We start from the raw sequence: 24,820 nt of genomic DNA, 5'->3' as shown, positions 1-24,820 counted from the left end.
GGAACATGTTTCAGACACCAGTGCATTGTTATTACAGTTAATGCAACAAATGGGACAAAGGCTACAAAAGTTAGACACAACGCTTGAACAAAATCAGAAACAAATGGGACAAAATCTTCAAAAGTTAGACACAATGGAACAAAATCTTCAAAAGCTAGACAGAATGGAACAACACCAGAGACAAACACAGCAACAGTTAGACGCAATGGAACAAAAGCTTCAAAAGTTAGACTCAGTGGAACATAAGCTTGAACAAACATGTGAAGATTTAACTACTGAGTTACATAACATTGAATCGAAATGTCAAAAAGTCTGTAATGACGTAAAAACACAAATTTGTGAGCATTTTCAACCTATTTTTTCGCGGCCTGAAAATGCATTACAGAATCACGAAGCAGCCATAAAAGAACTGCAAACTATTGTTCATGAGACCTTGCAAGCTAAAATTGACTCAGTTGCATCTACCGATTCGGTTACACAACTTGCAAAAACTCAGGAAAACTTAAAGGACACAGTAGGTACTCTGAAAATTGGTTCAGAAAGACACATGGAGGAAATTAGTTCATTATCAGAGAAAGTAGTTGAACTTTCGGATCAGCTATATAATTTATCTACGAAGGTAGATGATAATCTGAATGACACAAAACAGGTAGTCTTTAATGACACAGAAGAGTGCGAACAAATTAGGAAATTCAAACAAAATCAGAATCAAATTAATACGCAACACCAAAGAGAAATCCGGGAAGTACAAGATCAGGTGACACAGGTAATACAAGAATTACGTATTTCAGAGGACACTCGCGCCCCAATACGGGAAGTGGGACATAGAAATACGGAACAGCCACAAAATAATAACACAGCGCATTTCGGAAATTATGAAAGAAATTGGCAAGGTGCACCGAATTTTGAAATGGAACCGCCGGAACGACGTAACAATGACCGATATGCGACTCGCCGACACGATGATTTTGACTATAACCTGTTCATTACTACTCGTAAATTTAAAACATTTAAGAATTCTGGCAACTACATTCATCCACAAGCGTGGCTCCATCAATTCACTCATTGTTTTCCTCCCAACTGGTCATTAGAGCACAGAATAGAATTTATGTGTGGCTATTTAGAGAATGAACCAGCTGTAAGAATGCGATTGGTCATTCACGATTGCCACAGTGAAGGAGAATTTTATCATTCCTTCCTCTCTGCATATTGGTCTCAAGCTACACAAGACCGAGTAAAACATAGCATCATAATGATGAAACATTTCGAACAATCTGAATTTTCCAGTCTTGTGACATATTTTGAAGACATGTTGCACAAGAATCAGTACCCGTCAAACCCATACAGCCCCTCAGAACTTATCCGCATTTACTTAATCAAATTACCTGAACATTTACGACATATTATTTTGGCAGGACGTTGCAAAGACGACATTGAAGCTTTTCAGGGACTCTTACAAGAATTAGAAATTAACACTGACAATCGCGTAACGCGAAAACAGGGACACAACAATTACAGGTCACATCCGTCACAATTCCACGATGTAAGAAATAATAACTGGACACGAAAAGGCTATTCTCACAACACAAATCGTGACCAAAAGAGACACCACCTGTATGACAACCGTTGGCAGAGTAGTAATAGTTACAGAGAAAGATCGCATTTCCATAGTAATGAGTATGACAGAGACAGTCATAGAAACAGACAATATGGCAACCAGAACTATTATTATCACGGGAGACAGAATAACTTCAGACGCAACGGTCTACCGTGCAGTGATAATTCAGGGAGAAATTCTCCACCACTTAACCGACAAGAAAGAAACTACAGGGACTACCGACATGATGTCAGACGATATAATCATAACGACAGACCTGAACTTCATCAGAACTGGTGGGATTCAAACAGAGCAGGGCACTCTCGACAAGGTGAATTTGTAGAAGTTAGGTCTCCTAATCCCAATAACGACGCACACCAACAAAGAGATAGCAGACAATGACTCGCACCGCAGGCAGCCACGTGCGCCGGCTGGCTCAGAGAAAAATAACGTAGACGCTAACCTTGAGAAAAATGAGCATTCTTTACCAATGTACCATATACCATATGATAATTCCGTTGAAACTGGAGCTCTGCTCACTAGAAACGGTAAAAGATTGCACCACATTTCACATGTAAAATCGTTTATTGAGAGATCATCTTCTTTTTAATGTAGTCTCTGCCACAAAGTTTTTCACTTTACATCACTAGTACAATTTGTCACACTGAGAAACTGTTAACATGCAACAATGTTTTGAAGTTAACTATCCAGTCAAGAACCTAAGGAACTTATTTAGACAAATGCATTGCTATAGTGAACAGACGACACAGAGTTATTATTTGTACAATCTTGCTTGTTAGTTGCATGATTATGTAACAACTATCAGGCTTACATACTTAGAACATATAACAGTACTGCTAATGAGATTTTACTGCAACATTTTGGTTTAGTTGAAAATTCATTATGGATTTAAAGTGCTTTCTGAGAGATACCAGATGTCACAGTGGTTGGTTTATTTGACAGCTACACGACTATATCACGACGCTACTAATGTGTGACACAATTTACGTTGTTGCTTTTGCGGTGTATCTGTTTTATATCTGCACAGTTTTTCTGAATTCTTCTGTAAAGTAAAACATGTTTTAATAGTAACTTTTGTGGTATAGCTACAATGAGACAGCCTTTTCTGTAGCACAAGTATACGTTACATTATAGTACTTTCTTGATCACAGTAAGGTACGTAGTAACTACGATATCTATACGCATAGCATTTCACTTTTGTTTACGATGAGGTAAGTACATTGACTTCTGTAGAACTTAGCTTTTGGAGGACGATAACTACGACACTTCCACAGAATTATCTTGCAGCAAGACGCACATTTGGCGCTAAGGGACACGTATTTGAGTGATTAATTTTGTACTTAAAACATTTATTTTTAAAGATTTTTGAATTAAAAAGATACTAAGGTATTCCGTGATACATTTCATTCCATTTCTGTGATCTGTAACACCTGAGGGTATAATTACATTGATCGTCAGGGGGTTACATGTCTACTTTGTGTACCATGTGTTTGGCAAGCACAAGGAGCCCTGGCTAATATGGTATTTTCTTATACAACTTTACACATCAGTACCATATTCCTCTAACACACAAATTACTCAGCTATCTGATCATTTAACTGAGAGATCAACTTTTTTTTACTACATCAGTGACACATGTTTACACAATTACACAGTTGGATAACTTCACACGTATGAAACTTTATTTTGTCTGTACTGTGTGAACTGTTCATATTTGTTCGGAACCATTGTGATACTATGAGAGCTTTGAATGATGTATTTGGTATGAGATCATGATTTTTAAAGTACGTTTGAGGTAGATGACGCTATTGAAATGAGCAGAGAATTTTCTTTAGGTTTTGAAATTATTGCAGAAGGCTACGACGTTTTTGAGATTTGACTGAGGCGTTATGATGTTATTATTACGACGACGATGTGTATTATGCTGCTGAGGTATGTTTATGATTAATAAGCTGATGCTATATGAGTTATTTGATTATGCTACGTATCTGTTATGATGAAATATTGAAGAATTGTCGACGAATATGTATATGTGTAAAAAGGTAAGGAATAATGAGTAGTGGTTCGGGACTCTGGTTTGTGAAAAAGGTTGTTGGAAACCAAGAATCGTACTTTAAGAGTTATGAAATGTATGTAAATGCGTGAATGTATTATAATGCCGACGAAAATTTTTTGGATACTTTCATATCAATAGGATTTTGTTTCTACACATTTGTAACGCAAATTCTCAAACTGTGGAACTTTTTTATATGAGACTGCCACTGTAGCAAAAGCTGCTGTCGTAAATATTTCTGTAAGAAAGGTAGGTGACCTTGACGTAATGCGTTTTGGGCGCCCAGCTGAGAGGTAGTCGTCTGACAAAAGAAAGCCATTTGATGGAGAAAAAAGGAGGCCATTATCCTCGCCATTGACATTCCTTTAGAGAAAGCATCGCAAATACGACACGCTCATTACTTGGAAAGATACTTACATCTGCACACCTGATTATGACAAGCGTCTTTCTACGAGAGTAGAGAGAATTTCTACTAACTTATGAAATGTCACATGACTATTGAATGATATTTTTATGCTTTACTTTTCATAGTTGCTTTTTTCATTTGATATCTAGTTTCCAGCTGTGTTGCTGCATTGGTTTTATAAAATAAAATAAAATGCATTTGCTAATGTGAACACTTTCTGTCAACAGATCTATTAAATAATAATTTTGTGATCCACATTCTTCAAAAAAAGGAACACTTGGAAAGGAAAGAACAATAAGAAGGGACTAGTAACAGTAACTGCATACATAATTTTCTTTTCAAGTACATGGTAATATTTTTTTTACAATAAGTTGTTGTGGTGCACCACATTAATTACATAGACACTAAGATGTGACATAGGTATTAGACATGGCCATCTTTACTGTAATAATTTTTCTGCTTGAGCTTTGTCATGTTTAGATATAAGTTATTGCATTTGCTGCTGCTCTTTGCCAGGCATAATGTTACTGAATTTGACTTTGTATTGCTCTGTTAAGCCATTTTTACTACTGATTTATTTTTATTGTTTGCTGCACATTGTCTTATATTAGTTGTAATATTGAAATTGCTTTGCTAATTCCCATAATGCTGCTTGTTTCGCCAATTTCCATTTTTTTGTCATTGCTGTTTGTATTAATTGTTTTGTGCTGCTGCATTGCCTCGTCCCTTAGTTTATGCATCTGAGCTCAGTAGATTTAAGTTAGCTTTAGAGTGGGTAGACTATATAAGAAACTGACTATGGACAATAGGGAAAGGATGCATTGAGAAGTTATATGAAAAAGACTTGGGCCAAAATAAGTACTGTACACTGAGAAATAATTATTTTTATAGAAATATGAATAGAATACAGAAAGCAGGTATAGATAGGACTTTTTGGGAATAATGATGAATGAAGGGAGATCTCCAAGAAGCAAAGAATGTTTTGTTTGCAAAATACTGCAGTAAAACAAACCCTGTCCTTTCCTTTTGTATTATTCCGTTATATGTTTGTGTACCCTTGTGTATTTGTGTTCATCCTGTCTTTATGTGTTTATGTGATACGATTTATGTTGTAGATTTTTCTAATACTCAGCTACATTCACTATGATGAGGAATACTGTTATCCTCAAATATAATTTGCATTAATAATATGTTATTTACTTTGTAAAGATGTTTAGACATTATTTATCTGTTCTGTTTTGTTGCTCATGTGTGAAGTTGATGTTTCAAAAGTTATTCTGATCTTTTATGTAGATACTTAAAAATCCTGTAACACTGATGCATATGTTATTTCGATTCTTTTGTAAAGCCTGTATTACTACAAATGTTATCTGTATTATTATGTTTGTAATGATGTTTTCTGTATCTTTGTAATTGTATTCTCATGTTATAAAATTGTAATTGTCACCAGTTCATCATATTATTAACTTGTAAGTTACATTTCACTGCACATGTTTCTCTTGGTCATAGTATATGCACAATATGTGAGAAGTAGGGACTGTTAGTGTTTGCAAGTGTGTTAATAATTCAGCAAGAGACTGGATAACAGCATTGCTGGTTGTTAGGACAATTCCAAATACTTTCTGAGTGCACAAGTGGTGGTTACGGACTTGCTATATTATCTGCAAGACTCTTCAATGGTGATTGTACACCTGCACAGTCACAACAGATGGCTGCTGGCCATCTCTACAAGGACTACAGTGGGTCTGCATCTTTGATGACCCAGCAATACCATTAGTTCTACAAGGACTACAGTGGGTCTATACCTTTGCTGGCTCACCAGTACCATTATTTCTACAAGGACTACAGTGGGTCTGCACCTCTGGTGGCCCACCAATACCACAATCTCTACCAAGACTACAGTGGGTCTACTCTGTGATGACCTACCTACCAATATTCTTCGAAACTTCGACTGACTCTGCTGTGGGTTTGCTCTGTTGTGGCCCATTACCTGTCTGCATGTCAAGAGTCAGCACTGTCTTTCCATTGGAAGGACAACACTACGTCTTCAAGATTGCATGGAAATCGACTACTTCCATGTGCATTTTCTTTTACTGCTCAGACTGTGAGAAAAACACTGCAATTTTACTGTGATGAACGATCAGGACTGTCTTTATGGATTGTGAGAAAATTTTAGCTTTTGACCAACATTGTATCGAGAAGTGTGTGCATTTGATTTCTTTGTTATTGTAATTATGAAAAATTTGTTTCAAGTGTATATTGGCCACTGCCCAAAAAATTTGTAAAATTTTTTGTGGGGAGCATGGGGGCTATGTAAGTAGACTGTATAGGATTTTTTATTGGTAACGCCACATAGCGCTCTGTATGAAAAACACTGGCTGTGCTGTGTGCAGTCTGTGGCTGGTTTGCATTGTTGTTGGCTATTGTAGTGTTGGGCAGTTGGCTGTTAACAGCGCGTAGCGTTGCGCAGTGGGAGGTGAGCCGCCAGCAGTGGTGGATGTGGCGGAGAGATGGCGGAGTTTTGAAATTTGTAAGACTGGATGTCATGACCTGCTAGGTATATTATGACTTTTCAACACTAGTAAGGTAAATACATTGTTTGTTCTCTATCAAAATCTTTCATTTGATAACTATGTCTATCAGTAGTTAGTGCCTTCAGTAGTTTGAATCTTTTATTTAGCTGGCAGTGGTGGCACTCGCTGAATTGCAGTAGTTCGAGTAACGAAGATTTTTGTGAGGTAAGTGATTTGTGAAAGGTATAGGTTAATGTTAATCAGGGCCATTCTTTTGTAGGGATTATTGAAAGTTAGATTGCGTTGCGCTGAAAGTATTGTGTGTCACTTTAGTGAATGTTTGAGTACGTTCAGTTTTGCTCAGCTGTTTGAAAAGCAAGTAATTTAAGAGGTTTATCAGCACAGTAATTCATAAATTTTTCTAAGGGACGTTTCAACGTTCATAATCTTATTAGCTACAATTGAGAAATTAATAATGGATACATGATGTTAACCATTATTGTTTCTGATTGGATAACAGAATTTACTACTTCCACGCATTTAAGAGCGACTTCCAGTTCCACTTTAGTAATCTGTTTGACAAGCAAATTGGTAAAGAACTGTTGTGTCTCAGTTTCTGACATATAACAAGTTACTATTTTTCCAGCAATCATTATTCACAGCTCCCAGGTGATTTGCTAAATATTTAATTACATTTGTTCTCTCTTACATGGAACTCACAGCCATATCATTATAGTAAAGAAATAAACGAGCTACTGGCATATTGATTGTAAACAATGCAAGCCAATGGATAGCACATGCACAATCGACGCATGTTTGTGAGAAACAATCAAGCTACACACTTTGAGAACTGAGTCTTCTTTTCATAAAATTTTTCGCTGCATTCCAAACGTAATGATAGCCCTTATTTAACAGAATAATTCATTTCTGAATTATCAGTTGTAATTCCATCAGCGATATTGTAACCTCTTGTATTTATCAAAAATTCGTAATCTTCATCAGTAACAGACGCTCTAACACACATACACACACACACACACACACACACACACACACACACACACATACACACTCACACAGAGTTTACATTAAGTATCACAATCTTTTGGTCACATTAAAAGACCAATACTGTTTATGAAAAATATGTAAACTTCGTCAACAGCACACAGTATTTGGGTTTGTGAAACCTCAGTATTATAAGTTATACAATAAGTATCGAAATTAAATTTGAGAGCATCCACTCTTAAAAAAAAAAAGCGCAACATGAAATTACTTAATGCGCAGTAAATCATTGATGTCGATGTAATGGACTTAAATCAAAGAACGGTTGCCAAAGTTAACAAATACTCAATTAGAATTTGCGAAACATGATTTTCCTTTCCTATTGAATAGTCCACAATATGCATACACACTTTAGTAACAGTGAAACCATGGCTTGAAAGATGAACTGAAGTTACCAGTGCTACTGTGAATGCATTGTCGAACATGGGAAGGCTAAACGAAAAATGACGTTGAATACCTAAGTTCCCACCGTCCTAAAATGCTGGTGCTGCAACATTCTCTTACCAAATTCGTTGATGTTACGTGAGCAGGTGAGCAGATTGCTGATAGCGTGGCGCACCTAGAAGTCATTTGCTGTGAGATAGAACAGTGGATTCCGTCAGTCTCCGCTGCAGTGGGCAGCTGATTTCGAAGTCTGCCGTCTCGGTTGAGAGCGAAGCCGAAACCTCTGCCACTGTGTTCCACCTCAGAATCCCAAGTTAGAACGAAGACTGTCTGCCCTTCGCACCTAGAAAATTTCGTGCAACAGTCGTTACAAAGTTACATTTTCTCCACAAACGGCGTAATTGCTTTGTTGTTAACAATCTCCCAGCAAAAGCCAGCAAAAACTCAAATTCTGATAAGCTGGCTTTCCACGCACTCTGTTCTCGGAAAAAAAATCAACTCAAACACTACGACATTCTTACGTCATACCTCACCCACAAATAAGTGCTCTTTTCAGCAGCTAGCACAGTTGTCTCCAGGCGTGGATAAAGAATTTAAAAAATTTTAAATAGTAACTTCGTTCTGTGGCGATAGGCTGCCAGCTACCTGCAAAACTGCAATTTTTTAGAGTCCCTTTCCGTGTATTTTAGGATTGCTAACTATCTTGCTGCATGTTTCTTTGACTTAGGACTAATTGTTGGCGTCGGCTTCGCAGAATTCCTGAATTCCTCGTTGTAGGAGCTAACCATTCAGGGTACCTCTCTCTCTAACAGGGCGCTTCTCCCCGGATGAACATAGCTTTTTTAACCTGCAGGCCGCCTTGTTTGGTATTGTTCCAGAGCCACTGTCACTGGCGTACTGGCACCGATGAGTCCGTGTCCTCTCCTACAAATTCACGCAGACAACGGGTACGACCCCAGCTGTCACTACCGATGGCGGTCATCCGCCATTTCTCAGAACGCCTCGTCCCTTTTCTGCAGGGATTCCGTCTCTTAACTATGACGGCCACCCGCCATTACTCAGAGCGCCTCGTCCCTTATCTGCAGGGGCATTCGGGAGGACGACGGCTCAACCCCGTCTCCAGCCATCCTGATTTAGGTTTTCCGTGATTTCCCTAAATCGTTTCAGTCAAATGCCGGGATGGTTCCTTTGAAAGGGCACGACCGATTTACTTCCCCATCCTTCCCTAACCCGAGCTTGCGCTTGCTGACCTCGTTGTCGACGGGACGTTAAAAAACACTAACCTAACCTTATCTGCAGGGGTTCCGTTCCGCTTGCGTGTCTCGCTGAACGACCTGTCTGACGCACTGCAGCTTGCCACGGCTTCAAAGCTCACACAAAGACACAATTATTACAGCATATACTAGGTTAATTGAAGTGCAGTGCAGATAAGAAATTGAAATCGACGCTTATAGTCACTGTTGTAGCTTTATCCATGCGAAAAATGTGTTTCTACGATCTGCATCACGTTAAGTCTACTACGCATATCAAAATAAATGAAAAGTGACCAGCTGAAAGAACTTGACGCTTTTCATCATCACTCACACCAAAATTTTGCTCGGGAGGTGTCGCACCGAAGAAATAATAGTGGGACACAGAATAGCAAAATTTAAATTCCCTAGCACTGGTCATATCAACATGTTTAGGTAGATGATCCACCACATCACAGTCAGAAATGAGGGTAGGAGACAAACAGATAACTTTGCCGATCAACAACAAGAAAACAGTACACAAAATATTTCAACATTCATCAATATGAAAACAAACTGATTCAGTCAATCTTAAAGCTGGACGTATTGCTGAAGGCCGTTACTTGGTGTTGCAGTTATTTAATTCTGTACAAGTTTATTAGCTAACATCAAGAAAAATGTTCAAAATTTCTCGGGTATTCAGTCAAGTGGAGTCGTCCAACAGGCGCAGTCTCCAGTGTCTGTGGGAGAATGGTAAAGATTATATAAAGTCAGCATCCATCAGAGATCAATCACATTCCAGGAACGCCTGAAGACGGCAAGAAGTCGCCTTGCCGAAATATCGCGCCTGTTCGAGAACTCTACCTGGCTGATCGCCCGAGAAATTTTCAATACTTCCGTACACCGGGAAAAGATCAGATCATACAACGTCAAAAATTTTACAAATGAAGCAAAAATGTGCTCAGCTAGACAAAACATTTATTCCTTGAGGGTGGCAAGAGCAGCAGTTCCCGACTGATCTTTATTTTAAACGACAAAGTAAAATCTAGAATTAAGATCTCTGCTAACTAATTATATACATCACTGACAAAATTTATTGCTAAAAATACGTTGATATTTTAAAAATTGTTTTAAAATTCGTGGATATTTATTAAGGAAAACGAAATTTGAACATGCGTGCCTCTAGTTTCGATGTCTATTAAACAAATATAACGAAAATTGATGAAGCACGATACTATGATAATGGATGGAAATAGACTAACAAAATAAAGACTCCTATGTTTCTGGAAGGAGAAATCGACAATAGCATGGATTACAGAAGTAAGGAAAGATCTTGAAAGAAACAACATCTAAGAATCAGAAATAGCAGAAAGAAACCGTTTTGAAAACAAAATACTAAATTTGGAAGGCTTTTAAAGCAGAAGAAATAAAAAGTCGTGAACAATATGGACAGAAGAAAGGAAGAGAGTTCATGGGGAGAAAATGAGGGAATACTGGAAAAATAGGAAACAACAACAAAGGAAGAAGAGGAACTGAAGTTGTTAACGTGATCCTAGTTGGTCAATAGGATTGTAAAAAAAAAAAAAAAGTCTCACATGAAGCAGAAAAGAGTGTATGAGAATGCATGCAACAGTTTCACTCTGATCTTAAATTGTGTATAATAATTATCAATACAAAAAGAAAAAATATCATCTCAAATAAATATTGTCACTTAAGTCTCATACAGTAAGTTTGTTGTATTAAGGATGTTCCGTCCATTAGAAACAAATTGTATAATTAAGGGTTCATACATAAGCAAGTACCATAAATAACTAATTACATGATCTAATAATGATTATCTGCGAATATTAAACATATGTACGATCAACAAAGCATCATGTTGAAATTAATAATACTGCTTAGATCTAGAAAAATAATGTGTAAGCTTATTATGTTCACTTGGAAATTCGTTGTGAATATGAAACATCACAGAGGAAAAAAATAAGCAAAAATATCACCAAAATATGTACATTTCTGGGATGCACTAATAGTGTTGTGTGGTATTTAAAGAGTGAATGATAAGCCTGTCCATTATCTATAGTGCATGAGCATTATGGCAATGTCTCATGTAAGTTCGCTAACCTAGAGTAAATGTTTCTGTCTATGTTCTGTGTACAACGTACACAGTTATGTGGATTGATTCGGTCAGCAGACCATGTGTTTGTAGCTCATTGTCAGTACACCTGGCATGCTCATCACTGGCTGCTTTCAGATGGCAGTCCTCTTCCCTTCCTGGCAGGGATCGTCAGGAGTAGGCCGTCACTGTACTTAGTGACCTGTGGCAGCGAGTGTCCACATAATGAAAGGATCTCAGTTTCTTCTGCACACATCTTTGCTGACTTTTTGTTTTATTATGGTTTCGACATGGGTAGATGTCTACTTGCTGTTCTTCCAGGTGTTGACATGCATATTGATTAACTGTTTCGTTTTAATGGCCAGTAGAATACTAAGCTGCGATTGGGACTAGAATGTGAGTTGGCTTATAAGCACCCTTATCCGACTATTTCCAAGAAAGGCGGTTAATTTAAGAGATAGGAAGATGGGGCGTTGGACATGACGATGTCATGTATTTGCAGCGTGTCTGCATGTAGTCAACCAGCACATGGGACAATACAGATTCGGTACGGTATGTATGTATGCACAGAAACTGGGGATGGAATCGGCATAGCATTACTTCTACTGGACTATGGAGTGAAGGCCACGTTCTAATTCGTCCCAAAGATATTCTCTTCGATTAAAATCGGGATTCTGGGCAGGTCAGTCCATTCCAAGAATGTTACTGTCCACGAATCATAGGCACACGTTTTGCTGCTTTGTGACAGAGTGAATTATCCTGCTGGTACAAACATTCATCTTCTTTGGACAGGAACTCTACTTAGATGGTACACAAGGGTGTAAAATGTGTTCATACCCTTTCAGTCTTAGCGTTCACTTACGTGCATGTAGAGGACACCCTAACCACGAAAAACTTCTCCCCACTGCAAGACCACACCCTCCATACATCGGTATTGGCACTACACATGACGGCGTTTAACGTTCTCCAGACTCTTCCATCCGATTGCCACGGCGTACAGCGTGATTCATCACTAGTAGCTTGGCCCTTTCCGTCATCTGAAGTGTCGCTTAGTGTTAACTACAGGAATGTTTCGATAACCATGAGCTGCTCCAATAATGCATCCCATTACTTTTAACTCCTTGCGTACAAGTCATCGTGCTAGCTGGACTCCCGGAAGCTACTCCTCCCGCAGATTTCATGAGATTTTTTACGACCACAACCCACAGTGCTTAACGGCCTGTGTCAGTCAGTGGAAGTGGTCTGCCTGGTCCTAGCTCAGCTGTGGTTGTTCCATCGTAATTCCACTTCATACCTGCATCACCAACAGTTCACTTTGGTAGCTTTAGAAGGACTGAAGAGTGCGTGATGCATTTGATACTCAGACGACATGTAATGCCCAGTCGAAGTTCGAAGTCGCTGAGTTCTCCATAATAAAAGAATGTATTATTTAAGCAAATTTTGTCTAAACTTAATTCAATTACAGTGCCTTTTAAAACATAGAGCCTCAGTTTCCAATCCCCTTACTGAGTAACAGGTTTGCGCTTTCACTATACACCGATGCATCTATTTATAACTTCTTAATGCCTTTATAATATCGCTTTCAATACCGAACGGATCCAAAAGGTTGAACCGGTCTTCTGACTTGGAGATTGGAGCAATATTTATAATTTTAAAGTAGATCATTTTGCACTGCTGTTTGTGACCGTAAGTGACAGGTACATTCGTAGAATGTCTTCGATATTACAGATACGGTGTGTGACGTTTTGTGTGTTCCGATTAGGATAACGTAAGACATGGAAGATATCGTCTTCCCCGGTACTCGAACTCATTTCAAACTCCCGACATTCCTCTAGCCATTCTTTTATGAGTTTTTCGTCTTGGTCAGCTGAAGTATTCTGTGCACCAATAGGAATTTGATGTGTGGGAGTGCTAGGCTTCACGTATGAATCTTGACTTAATTCTTATAAACAGTCCACTATCATAATCTAACTAGTAACCCCATAAAAATACTTACATCAAATCTATCCTCATTCTAAGTGGGCCCTCACCATAACATTAAAAAATAATTTTATGTGATATTTCTTGTGGTGCTGGCCCGTAGGCTGCAGCTTAGATAACCTGTGCATAAATTCAGCCCTGCAGGTGCATACAAAAAAGAGGCGGCGTAGCTGCTGCGTGCCTGGAAGCTCTGTCAATCTCTGCCAAGCCGCTAGCTCTCCCTCTGGTGCTCTGGATAATCCCACTGCCGAACACTGGCGAGGCGTCGTGCAGAAGCAGTCTTTTTTTATTCGTTCCGTAACACTTTCTGTTCGGATCTGACTGCGTTTACTGTCCATAGTTTAAAGTGATCAACTGGATCGTGTTGGTTCTGTAGAATGAAGTTCTTTCGAAAATGCTAGCAAAAATTTCATAAATACCTATACATAAACCTGTAAATATTGTATTTGATTTATGATGCGGTTTCCACCTTTAATTATTTCGATCTACTATTGAAATAAAAAAAATAGCTCTTATGTAAGACAGGCATGTCATGTAAGTTATACCAGCAATGTCTCATACAAGCTTCGGTTTTCTTACCTTTATTGTTCTTCTTATAATCGACTGATGACTCTTTTTACAATTACTTTTTGTGAAGACGCTATGTTTAAGAATGTAGTTGATGTTTAAGATTTTGAAACACCATGTTTATTGAAAATTCGACCATATTAACTAATATTTTTTTGCGACTGTTGTATCTGATTTTATGGACCTCATTCACTTCTATACACTACTTTTTTTTTTAATTTTGTTATTCAGGAGTATAAGTAGACGGAAATGTTGTATAGTTATATAAATTTTAGAATGAAAACGTAAAAAACAGTGTCAATATACTGGTGGCCAATTCTTCTTTGGTATTTAAAAATTTACATATTTACTCCAGAAATATTGAAGAATTTTCTCAATTATGAACTTGCATCGTCTCGAAAAATCTTGGAGAGCTTTGCTAGTAACCTGATCCAGACTATACAAACTCATCATAAACCATTTTAAAAATATTACAGTTCATAGTTAACCGAAATAATACCTTTGTCAAAAGTGAGAAGTTACTGACTGATATTCTTGCCTCTCACGATATTATTTAATGTGTGATTTCTTTATATTTTGCCAGATTTTTTTTATATTTTTCCTAAGCCAGTTAGAAAATGAAGAGCGTTCAGTTAGTGAACATTTAGCCCCATTGCTTACAGTCTGTTGTATAAGACTGAGAGAGGACAAGTCACTCTCTCACCAATTTTTTGCATACAGAAAATTATTGAAGATTTCATTACAACATGATGCACCTTGAGCGAGACTTTAGAAAGTTAATGGTCTGAGCAGACGTTGATGGAGCCTGGTAGGGCATTTTTATGATTCTTAGCTCATAGAAACGGCATGTTCGGAGTTGAAAGCAATTGGGGAGAGCCCATCCCTTAGTAGGTCTTGCCAGACAGGTCCACAGCCATACAGCGCACACAGGGCAGTCCCTCGTTGACACAGGTCTCCAGCAGAATAATACCACACTACCTGCCGCCGCGCCAGCAGAAGTCTTGTGCTGGGGCTACAGTCTGAAGGAATGCGTCTCAACAGTGAAGTCATAAACCAGGCACTGTGTGCAGAAGCCATGCATAGTAAAAATTCACCTGTATTCATGTTCGCCGATAGGGCAAATAGGCCAGTGAACCACTTCCATCAGCCACCTCAGTTGTATGAGAAACCTCCAGCGTCTGAAAAACGTTTAGAGATGGAATCTTCATTACACCTCATAGCTAGGCTAACAAACTCCAAGGAACAGGCAAATTTAGATAAAGATTTTCGAGACTGTCTCTGTTTACTTGTTGCCATGAGAAGAGACCCGACTTTGGAAAGAATCATCTTCCCCCTTTGCGAAAACTTAAAAAAGCCAATAATTGGCGGTTTCTTTTTTTCACATATACCGATTTCTTAACTCTTGCCCTGGTTCGACATGAGACTGTGCTGTCGTGTGGGAGGGGTGATTAAGTGCCTCTTCAGCTCTGTGATTGGCTCAAGATGGGGTGAAGGCAGTGTCGTTCGTGCACTTTTTGGGAAAACGAATTTTTTTCTGGGGAGGTGCGAAGCACTTGTGTGTAGGACTTTGGCCTGGCAAGCAATTCTGGTCGAAGCTCTGGCGCGTGTGGTTGGTACTTCGGACCTGTCCTGAGACTGATTTCGCTTGTGGTAGGTTAGACGGGTGAGCCTGTGGGAGGTTCATACTGTACTGACATCTTGGATTACGCACACTTATTCGCTTTCGGTTTACCAGCCTTTACGTTTGGTATTCTTGTTCACTCTATCATATAAGTGACCCAAATAGGTCCCTGGTTGGACCAGAGAATGGGTGTGTCACACACTGAAATCTACTGTGGCTTCATGGCACTGGTACAGAGTAAAAAGCGATCCACCTGCCCGACTACTAAACTATGAGATTTTTGCATTTCTTTCGTGGGTGTGATAGATTCACAGGTGTCGCCTCCATGTCTCACCTCCGCCCCACACATTTAGCCAAGTGCCAGTCACATCGCTGCACAAAGCAAACAAGATAATGTACTGCCGCTCCAGTATTTGATAGCGGAACAAAAACTGGTAGCAGTTACTTCTGTAAAATATCTGGGAGTATGCGTGCGGAACGATATGAAGTGGAATGATCATAAAAAATTAATTGTTGTTAAGGCGGGTGCCAGGTTGATATTCATTGGGAGGGTCCTTAGAAAACGTAGTCAATCAACAAAGGAGGTGGCTTACAAAACACTCGTTCGACCTATACTTGAGTATTGCTCATCAGTGTGGGATCCGTACCAGGTCGGGTTGACCGAGGAGATAGAGAAGATCCAAAGAAGAGCGGCGCGTTTCGTCACAGGGTTATTTGGTAAGCGTGATAGTGTTACAGAGATGTTTAGCAAACTCAAGTGGCAGACTCTGCAAGAGAGGCGCTCTGCATCCCGGTGTAGCTTGCTGTCCAGGTTTCAGGAGGGTGCGTTTCTGGATGAGGTATCGAATATATTGCTTCCCCCTACTTATACCTCCCGAGGAGATCATGAATGTAAAATCAGATTAATTCGATCGCACACGGAGGCTTTCCAGCAGTCGTTCTTCCCGCGAACCATACGCGACTGTAACAGGAAAGGGAGGTAATGACAGTGGTACGTAAAGTGCCCTCCGCCACACACCGTTGGGTGGCTTGCGGAATATAAATGTAGATGTAGATGTATTGTCAAGACGTAAAGATCTCAATCGCCACTTGCTCTCAACTGCACCTATGTTGAGAAGCGTCAGTAGATTTGATCAATCGAAGGCTGGTCAGCGTCAGATCCATTCAGATTGCGTTATCCACATTTTTAGGGACAGAGTACTTGACTCACTCCACTAGTTAAACTCTCTCTGCCACCCAGCATGCTTTTCCAGTTTAGTCTTAAATCAACTGTTAGTTGTTTAGGGTATTCAATCAATAACTTGTTTAGCATAATTAATGTCTGTCTTGACAAAATAAATGTTGTTCATAGACTACCTTTTGCCTACATTCACAATCATTTATATAGTCCCACCAGGATTGCCTTCCATTGTGGCGTCCCATGAGTGAATCTCGGATTGATGGCATCTTTTGTGACCGTCAGATCGCGTTGCCTAGCGTAGTGTTAATGCGTCAGGATTGCCAGGAGGGGAAAGCAGTAGGCACCTGTTGAGGTGAAAAATCAAACATATTTTTAACTGCATGAATGTTCAATGCCTTAAAAAGGAAAGGCATGTCTAGAGAAGATGCCAAAACTGAATGGGCTGACACCCAAGAGAGCAGGAGAGGAGAACACCCAAGAGAGCAGGAGAGGAGAACATCTGGTCGGGTCTGACGCTGCCAGCAGAAGAGACCGGACAGCGTGTCCACTCCCAGCGGTTGGCCGCGGTCCCACCCGCACTTGACCACCTCCAAGCCTCCCTATTGGTCGGACAAGTCGAAGACGCGCAGTTTGCTAGCGTTACCTCGTCAGCAACACATGAATGTAGCTGCTGATGGTTCAACACGTGATTTTCAATGTGGTTATGTCCGGTTCTGGGCAACGTGACTGATACGCTGCAACTAGCCGCCAGGCAGAAGGTACTGAGGAACATCAAGTGAAAAATAAAAATCGATTTTCTATACTACACTCCTGGAAATGGAAAAAAGAACACATTGACACCGGTGTGTCAGACCCACCATACTTGCTCCGGACATTGCGAGAGGGCTGTACAAGCAATGATCACACGCACGGCACAGCGGACACACCAGGAACCGCGGTGTTGGCCGTCGAATGGCGCTAGCTGCGCAGCATTTGTGCACCGCCGCCGTCAGTGTCAGCCAGTTTGCCGTGGCATACGGAGCTCCATCGCAGTCTTTAACACTGGTAGCATGCCGCGACAGCGTGGACGTGAACCGTATGTGCAGTTGACGGACTTTGAGCGAGGGCGTATAGTGGGCATGCGGGAGGCCGGGTGGACGTACCGCCGAATTGCTCAACACGTGGGGCGTGAGGTCTCCACAGTACATCGATGTTGTCGCCAGTGGTCGGCGGAAGGTGCACGTGCCCGTCGACCTGGGACCGGACCGCAGCGACGCACGGATGCACGCCAAGACCGTAGGATCCTACGCAGTGCCGTAGGGGACCGCACCGCCACTTCCCAGCAAATTAGGGACACTGTTGCCCCTGGGGTATCGGCGAGGACCATTCGCAACCGTCTCCATGAAGCTGGGCTACGGTCCCGCACACCGTTAGGCCGTCTTCCGCTCACGCCCCAACATCGTGCAGCCCGCCTCCAGTGGTGTCGCGACAGGCGTGAATGGAGGGACGAATGGAGACGTGTCGTCTTCAGCGATGAGAGTCGCTTCTGCCTTGGTGCCAATGATGGTCGTATGCGTGTTTGGCGCCGTGCAGGTGAGCGCCACAATCAGGACTGCATACGACCGAGGCACACAGGGCCAACACCCGGCATCATGGTGTGGGGAGCGATCTCCTACACTGGCCGTACACCACTGGTGATCGTCGAGGGGACACTGAATAGTGCACGGTACATCCAAACCGTCATCGAACCCATCGTTCTACCATTCCTAGACCGGCAAGGGAACTTGCTGTTCCAACAGGACAATGCACGTTCGCATGTATTCGGTGCCACACAACGTGCTCTAGAAGGTGTAAGTCAACTACCCTGGCCAGCAAGATCTCCGGATCTGTCCCCCATTGAGCATGTTTGGGACTGGATGAAGCGTCGTCTCACGCGGTCTGCACGTCCAGCACGAACGCTGGTCCAACTGAGGCGCCAGGTGGAAATGGCATGGCAAGCCGTTCCACAGGACTACATCCAGCATCCCTACGATCGTCTCCATGGGAGAATAGCAGCCTGCATTGCTGCGAAAGGTGGATATACACTGTACTAGTGCCGACATTGTGCATGCTCTGTTGCCTGTGTCTATGTGCCTGTGGTTCTGTCAGTGTGATCATGTGATGTATCTGACCCCAGGAATGTGTCAATAAAGTTTCCCCTTCCTGGGACAATGAATTCACGGTGTTCTTATTTCAATTTCCAGGAGTGTAGTAAATCCATTCAGTAACGGTCCCAACTGTATATCCTTCTGCCCTCCACAGGAGTGAAGCATGGTGGGGGGGGGGGGGAGTTAATTGACAGTTACTATGGGCCTTCTGCGAATGATGGGCTTACATAATTATGACAGTACACTTTGATTTCTTTTTTAAAAAATTGCATTGGTTTAAGAAACTGTGACAATGTTTGTGTTGGGTGATGAAGACTTGCGTGACAGAATTTGGTCGATGGCCGAATGTGCGGCGGTGGCGTGAGACGCGCCGAGCGCTGGCGCAAGGTGTAGCGATCAGCTGTTGGCACCGGTAGCGGTGGAGGTCGCTGGCCGTGGTGGGCAGTGGTGCGCTGTGACGCACTGCAACTTCCGCTGGAGCATACAAGCGGGGCGTTCCGGTACGGACGATGCACAGATCACAAGGGGGGAAGGGGGTTGACACTTCTGCACCACTTCACACACATACTTTGTTGCTTACACCTAAAGGAGGGCCATACCTTTTCTATTGGGTGTATTTTACTTATTTACTATTCCTTTCTACTAACTACTATTTCCTACCGGACTACTACAGTCTGGGGGCGGCAAGGAAAACACTTGCTCCCATTTCACAACTTAAGCATGGTATACCCCAGGAGGTTGCTGGTCAGGGTCAGCAGGAGCGGGCTACCAAAGTCGCGCAAAAAGTCCTTTTCTAAATGCTACCCATAGCGAAAAGCCAATAAAGATAATTGCTAAAGGGGTACATACTGAACTAGGAATAACTATGCGCCGGCCGGTGTGGCCGAGCGGGTCTAGGCGCTACAGTCTGGGACCGCGCGACCGCTACGGTCGCAGGTTCGAATCCTGCCTCGGGTATGGGTGTGTGTGATGTCCTTAGGTTAGTTAGGTTTAAGTAGTTCTAACTTCTAGGGGCCTGATGACCTCAGATGTGAACTCCCATAGTGGTCAGAGCCATTTGAACCATTTGAATAACTATACGACTAAGACACTGGTGGTGGTGCCGTTCCGTGAAGTGCGTGGTCTAGCGTAATCAGCCCTAACTCTTTGTTTACCAGGTCAGTTAAAGACTGGACCAGCTGGGAATGAGAGTGATTGGGGAGAGATGGCCAATTGTCAGGCGACGGTAGTACCATCAGTTTCTGTGGTAAATACCACATGAGAGGAGGGAGTCGCACATTTTGGGAGTAAGATAAGTGTGCAAACACTTCCTCATTGGGCATAGTGATATCGCAGTGAGAGCTATTACATAGTAAACCGTTACTGTTGAGTAGCACACGGTAGGGCTTGGTTGCTCGAAAGTATTCGTAACATACGATAGTGGCTGTTACTGGGTGGGGTAAGGTGTATAAAATACTATTGCCTATAGCAATAAAGTAACCTTGTTAGCTCCAGCTGGTAGTTATGTTACGAAAGGAAAGTAGTACAGTGAATCAAAAAGTAGTAAGTAATTACCTGAGGTTGTAGTGGCGAGTGGAAAGTCGATGGTTAACAGACTCGTGTGCACTATTTCACTCAACTATGCCTTATCAATCATATGAAAATTAGACTCAGTTACGGAAGACAAGACGAAGAATAGGGAGAGAAGTGGTAGCCTTCGGTGGTGAGACTGGCTTATCGCAAAGCGACAGCTGTGCCAGTCCACGAGTTTACATCATGCTCTGCTTATAGTAAGCGTTCACTGGTAACATAACATGCAATTTAAACGCCTTCAAAATTTTGTATCAACTGGAAACTCGGTGTATGGTAAAATGAATCATGGGTAACAGATCTGCTATCTGACCTCTGGGGTGGCACCATAAAACAGACCATTTAACATCACCTACAACAACACACAGGAACTCTTACCTGTACGTAATTATCTTCAACCACATGACCTTGTGCCCGCTCACCAATAGCCTCACTAAAACAACGTATTATGTATCTTCATATCAACAAAACTTCTCTGCTCTCTGGGGGATAACAGCCGGAAGTCATCTACCCTGTCTTATCAGCTTACAAGGGTAGAACAGATCAGTTCTCTTTCATGGCTTCATGCATTGAGTTAACCAATCAAGAAACTACCACTTACGAAAAATAGAAAGCATGGGCAGAAAAAGAATATAAATGGTTGGGGAAGATTTCAAAGAACTGCGGGGGTATCAGTAGCAACGGGGTAGTGAGGTAATGAGGGGGGTATGGTCGTGCTCAAAAGAGGCTTACTCGTATCTTGATCAGCATGAGTGCAAAAATGTGGGGTTGCATTAATCAGTGCCTGCAGTCGATACATAGGTGGAATTCGCGGTATGTGGTGTTTCATAAGTAATTTGTTGAATCGGAAGCTTTCGTAATGGATGTTGGAGCTTAGGAAGAAAAGGGATTTGACCATTGGGAAAAATCATGTTGCTTTTAACACAGGGTTTTTCGTGGGTATATTCGTGGACAGCCGTCCGAAATTGCAACGCCAGGGTAGCCAGACATACTGGCCACCTTGCGAGGTGCCGGGGCAAGCAGTGTATTTAACACTAAATTCTTCTAGAATCTCCATATGTAAATGATGCTCTAAGCCCCCCCTATTCTAACTCTGACTTTTGCTGTTGCACATGGATTAAAAAATATACTCGAACTGACTGTAATCAAACCTGCAAGTGGAGTAGAAAAGAGTTTGGCACCTGCAATAATTTAATTTGATAAATAAGTTAAATAAAGGAAGGTTTCATTAATGTAGTGAGAAATGATGGGTTGCTCTACCGATTAACAGAATGAAAGTTCTGTCCAAAATAACAATATGATTTATTAAGACTAAACACAAAATAATAAACAAAAACACATGAAACATTTATAATACATCAAATTGGCTCAAATTGGATACTCAAACAAACGCTATGAAGGTGAAGTTGTCCCTAAACTAGATTGTGAGGTTTAAGACGATGTGGTATGTGGAGCCAATTCCTTGCCACTCAAATCTTAAGAGAGACACACAGCTAACCCAACATTAATTACTGCTACTCAAGACAGAACAAAGTTAGAAAAAGACGAACAGGCGCGCTCTGCTGAGCTCTGATTATCACCTAGGAAAATCCCTATCTGCCGGTTCTGCGGACATACATTACCAAACTGTCTTCTTAACTGCCAGAACACGATCTGGCGTACCGGAGGCTATGGCTGGTTGCTTCGACGTCCTCGACCGAAAGGCGAGAGCCGACTACCTAGAGCACCCGCACAGGCCGAACACACAACATTCCCGCCCCCACGACAGTGGCCGTGGTTAAACGTTCCAATCAGCAACTCGAAAACCGGCGGAAAATTCCACTCTATTGCCGGAACACTACCATTCCACCAATGGAGATTCTTGGCGCCAATTTCTGCGCTGATTTTGCTACGTCACGGAGCTATGCCCTGCGCAAGCCAATCACAGTTACTATTTTGCAGAAAGCGCGGGTATTTTCCCGCCACAACTGCCTGGGTACACAAGTCATTCCCACGCCTCGCTGGTAGCGCGCCAGAAAGTGTTTTCGCTAAGTTTCTGCGAAGTAACGGAACCTCTAGCCCAGCCGCTACTTCAGACCTCTCCGAGCATGTCTTTTGACAATGTCGGAGTCTGCAAAGCATTCACTCGACTTCCTCACACCCGTCGGCTTAACGCTTTCCAGATCAGCAGTGCCTGCCTGCCACCGGACCACCCGGGTGACGAGAGACGCTGCGTGGGAAGTCCGCGTGTGAAGGAATAGCGACTTTTCACTGCATGCAATTAGAGAGGAAAATCGTAAGATAGAAATATGAGAGGGGGCTCATGCTACCTCTCATAGCCCCTACACCATTTTAGATTGTAATTGGTGTGCGGTTGGCTCACTTAGGAGCAAGGTAGTGAGTCAATTGCCCAAGAACAATCTCGCAAACTAGCTGCACATGCCGCACTCTATAAAGAAAATCACTGCAACTGAAAAATGCAGCTCATGGAGGGAGGATTATTTATGATGTAGCCAACTTCACCTTCTTAATATGGAACACTAACACTCACATCACACATCCATACCCTTGGAGCCCCTTCCAAACACCGATTCACACAGCCATTCACTCTCTAAATATGGCCCGGGCATGTGAGCCAAATATGGAGCAATTTATTCTTTACAATAAGAGTTGGAGTGCTCCGCAATTAAATGCCCAAGATGTTACAACTATTTTAATCATTAAACTAACCTGAACTCACTCACACATGATACTATTTAAGTTAAGAATCTCCTTGTGAGCTTTCAGAATCTAATTACAACCTCCGATTCATTCTGTCTCCCTGCAGCAAGAATACCCTTTACAAAATGTTCCCTGAACTGATGGTCCATTCGCAATGACAGTGGTGGTATCTGCTTCAGTTTATGGGGACTTCAGGCACACTGTTTGCATACACACAACAATAAATACAAAATACAAAAAAAAACATGGTGTGGAGAACAATACAGTAATTTGTAATAAGAATTACAGTGTAAAACACAAACACATACAAGGTATAACATAAATTACAAAAACAACACTAGAGAAAGAAATTTAAGAAAAAAAAACAAGGTTCATGGAGCATCAAGTTGTGCGTGCACATTGCACAAAGTTCACGACTGTGCTGAGAATGAGGCACTAAATCACATTGTTAGAAATATTCGAAGCACTTCACAAATTCCACAGTACTGACATCACATAGGGCTAAACGTCGGGTGTTGTTGCTACGTTGTTGCAACGGCAATAGGGTGTGCTGGAGCATCTGCAGTACTCTGTTGAGATTGCACCAAGACCCACGCATATGATCATGGCAGTACGGTAGGAAGACACAGTGATAGGCTCTCCTCACGTCGATTAATTGTCTCTGAGATCGACTTGTTGGGATACATCACTAGTCTAGGTCTCTTCTCTCGCTGGACAGTACTTTACGTTTCCCAATATTGCAGTCCGACGAGGTATGATGGCACGTGGAGTGACTCCACAAGTGTGTGAGGTCATCCATACAGGATCGAACTAGGAGCGACGATTGCTACAACTGCTCTCTAGTAGAGAGGAGAAGTTAGAAATGAGACCATTCATTTGTTAGTGTGGCACGATACTGCTTTGTGTATGCAGATCGGCCAATGCTAGTGAGTTGTAAAAACCCAAACAGGTGAGTATATAGCATCCCTTTCTGTCCCGAGGCACATGAGGCGCAGGTTCTGACACGATATGTGATCTTCGTGTACTCACGACAATGTGGTCTGCCACAGGGAATCCCTCCAAACGGCTGCCGCGTCCGGAGAGTTAGCAGGCTGTCGCGTGTGGGTCACGCGTCAGTGTCAACGGCCAGCCTCACTTTCGCTTGTGACCCAGCGAGGGCTGTCTGCCGCCTAATCCCTCAGGTATACGGCCCGGTGACTGTCAGCTTGTAGGACCGGATGCTCTCGCGCCCTTCACGTCAGGTGGCACGCTGATGCTCTCTTCTTGCAGGTAGCCGATGACCTCTTGTTTTTGCTCTGACTGGCCTCTGCATTGCCATAATCCCCGTCATCTGCACAATTCTTACAAAAATCTTATGCCTAACTTTTCCCCATGACCTTCTATGTTATAATAAATTTACATAACGATACATTGATGGTCTGTCATTTCAGACACTCTCATTTTAATTTTATAGTTATTTATCTGTAGCTATCATTATAACAAAATCTTGGTGTATCTAATCTAGACATGGGAATAATTTATTTTGATATTTGTGTAGAGACCGATCTCAGTATTGTACATGGTGTGTGATAACTGATGCTATGTAATGGATGAACAACTAAATGTGCGGGCCCGCACCAATATTACTATTACTTATATAGATCGACAGTAGACATGCTCAAGAATTAACTACCATATGCCAACGAACTACATTCTATGT

The sequence above is a fragment of the Schistocerca cancellata genome, chromosome 3 (assembly GCF_023864275.1).
Source record: "Schistocerca cancellata isolate TAMUIC-IGC-003103 chromosome 3, iqSchCanc2.1, whole genome shotgun sequence".
NCBI classification, from domain to species: domain Eukaryota; kingdom Metazoa; phylum Arthropoda; class Insecta; order Orthoptera; family Acrididae; genus Schistocerca; species Schistocerca cancellata.
The sequence above is the reverse complement of the archived record's forward strand: the minus strand, read 5'-3'. Positions refer to the sequence as shown.